We start from the raw sequence: 3,417 nt of genomic DNA on the forward strand, positions 1-3,417 counted from the left end.
GGGTACAGTACTCTTGGTTGAAATTGCTTTTCCCTTAACATTTTGAATATATTTTCCCATTCTTTCCTCGCGTGCATTGTTTCAAAAGAATCAAGTGGAACTATTAAAAGGGAAGGCTATAATACAGGAAGTCAAAATCTCCCTTGAAAGTATTAAAAGGAGACTACATCATACAGAAAATAGAATCTCAGATGTAGAAGAGAAAATTGCTGGCCTAGGAAAATCTACCATGAAGACTGAGAAAATTGTCCCCAAATTTGAGAATAATATACAAGAAGTACTAGATACCATCAAATATCCAAATGTCTGGATAACTGGCATCTCAGAAGGTGAAGAGATTCATAAGGACATTGATAATCTATTTCATGAAATCCTGCAAGAAAACTTTCCAAACCTAGAGGGGCACTCAAAGATCTAGTCCCAAGAAATACAAAGGACCCCAAATAGAATCAACCCAAGATCTTCTTCAAGACACATTATAGCTATAATTACAAAGACAAGATACTAAGATTGGCAAGAGAGAAACAGCAAGTTACCTACAAAGGATATCCCATCAGGCTAAGAGCAGACCTCTCATCAGACACATTGATGGTTTTTAAATTAAAAAAAAAATTTTTTTTAGAGATTTTTGCTATAGAGTGTGTGTGCGTGCCAGAAAGACAGAGAGATAGAAACACAGAAAGCAAGAAATCACCCCCTGGGGGAGATGGCTACACTGCAATCCCTTCTCTGTTTACTTCTTGGGATCTTGGGCACACACACACACGCGCCCGTCGTGATTTTAAGCCACCGGGTTCAGGACTCGAACTGCAGTCAGCTAAATGGGAGTCCAGTGATGTAGCCATTATGCCATCTGCTGGTCCCCACATCGATGCAGCATTATTCACAATTGCTAAGACATTGAGCCAAACCAAATGCCAACAAACACATGAATGGATTGAAAAAGTGTGGCACTTTCTGGATATTTAAAAATGATTCTTTTTCCCTTTCCACTGATTGAGAGGATTTTTCTGTGAGGGACCGGCTTAGGTCATGGAATTAAAACTCCCAAACTTATGGGGGAATCCCCAATACTGGTTCCCCTGCTGTTATTTTGTCTTTCAGACTTGTGCACATTGAGTAATTCATCAATTAAGTTCAGATTGTCTTACCCACTCCACTCTTCTTGGCACTAGTTCTTGTGGAAGTCTGTGGATTTCTGCTCATGTAAGGTGTGGTTCTTTGTATCTGCTTGTTTATCTTTGCAATTTTGAAGGCAGTGGTTTGCCTTATGACCTAACATCTATAAGGAATCTGAGAATGGTTGATATTTTAGTTTGTTTAGGATTCTGCTTGTTGTTAGGACAGAATACTGACTTCAAAGTTCTTCAAATGTTGACTTGGTAACTGGCAATCTTCCTGTTAAAAGAAAAATCTGAGGCATATTACATTTTAGAGTTTAATTGAATAAGGAGCAATTTATGATGTGGAGACCACCAGACCAGAAGAGGTTCAGTGCTACAATGATAAAATGTCAGAGACACATATTAACTGGGAAAATATGGAAACAAAATAAATTATTTGATTGATTTTCAATGATAGAATTGCCATTTTTAGGTACTCCATTGGAAAGTCCTTAGTTACATCATCATATAGTCATTGAGTGGTTATGATTGGCTGGTGTTAAATTTTATTTTATCTAATATAAACGTTTGTCAGAAATGACTCATTAAATTTTACATGTTTTGCAAATTAAGCAAGATTGAGGTCAGTTATGAGAGCTAACTGCTTTTGTCTGCTTAGGCCAGGTCTGCATTTTAATTTACTTTAACACACCTTATTGTTATTTGTAAAGAATTTTAAATGAAAACTAAATTCCTCACCAAAATCTGTATTGCTGTTCAGGGATGGTTCCTGTCTTTTTATTTGACCTCAGTTTGTTCTATTTTCTCCTTTCCCATTTCCTTTCAATATAATGTTTCATTGTTTTGAACTTGTCCAAGCCTTTCCAGTGTTGAAGGTTTCCTCATGTAACAGGGCTTCCTGTGGGAGCAACTCCTCATCCTTTGGATTTTAGACTTTTTCTGATTACTTCATTTGTAGTAGTATCTCATGCTTACTTTCTGTTACAATACCCTGTTGATTTTTTATTAACACTGATCACAGACTATAATTAATTTCATGAATTGTTCTCATTTTTATTTATTGATCCTATTGCAAAATAAAGTCAATATAGATAGGACTATTATCCCAAAATTTTTTATAATTATTAGCTATTCTATTCCAAACTTATAAGTTAGAACCTGACACAAAATAAGCGCTCATAACTTTTTTTACGTGAGTAAACAGATAAATAATTAGTTATTATAACTAAGTACATTTAAAACATATCTAACCCCTTACAAATAGGCAAAAAAAAAAAATTGAGGATTAGATGATAGGAAAAATTTTACTATGGAAAAGCAGGGAAACAGTGATAAAAATCATCTTCATTGGGATAAAACAGTTGAGCTGATATTTTACTTATACCTGATAATCATTCCATAACATTGCAGAAGCTATTTATTTTCTTCATTGTATCTTCCTGACCATAGTTATGTGATTTATCTAACAATATTTTTAGAAATAGATGTTCTTTTTTAAAAAAGGTGGAAAATTCTGGTGAATTTAATTAAGCAAGAATTAGGTTTGTAAAGGCTCTGATTCCAGGACTCCATGATTAATGTGCTTCTGGGTATAAAATTTTCCAGGACATTTGCTCCCATTGGGTAGAAGATGTTATCCACTCAGGAGCTAATATAATTATTTCAGAAGATACTGTATTAGTTTTAAAGGTTATAAAAAAGGCACAAGAATGACTTCTTCAAATTCCACATGAGTACTTGGCTATACCAATGTAAGAGAGTGATATGGGTTAAGCATCTGAACAGAAGTTATTTTTTACTGAAGATACTAGAAAAGAAATTAGCAGAAAAGAAGTCCTTATTAAAAAGTTAATTGCTATATTCTTATATAATAAAATTTATTTGCATTTTTAATAAATTACACTAGTTTTAATATTTTTCAATTTAATTTTTCTGTTTGTACCAGAAAATTTATTCGAAATAGATTCCTAACGCGTATTAATCTTCTGAAAAACTTAAAAGATTTTGGATAAAATCAAAAGACAAATAGCCTTATGATTTCAAATATATCATCAAGGAATAATAAAACTTTTTGTTTTCTATATGCATACAAGATGAAAATGGAATTTCCAGCTCTTCATGAGTAATGTAAAAAGTCTTCAAATTGTAAAGATGCTTCCAAAAGGTAAGAACTATAACATTTGGTAATAGGACCAGGCTTTGCAATTGTTTGAATTTCTTGTTAGATAGAAAATTATATTGCATTTATAAAAATTGAAATGTTGAAAAAACTTCTGGTATATAGTTACTAGTT

The sequence above is a fragment of the Tupaia chinensis genome, unplaced genomic scaffold, assembly GCF_000334495.1.
Source record: "Tupaia chinensis unplaced genomic scaffold, TupChi_1.0 Scaffold149104_1, whole genome shotgun sequence".
In the NCBI taxonomy this organism is placed as follows: domain Eukaryota; kingdom Metazoa; phylum Chordata; class Mammalia; order Scandentia; family Tupaiidae; genus Tupaia; species Tupaia belangeri.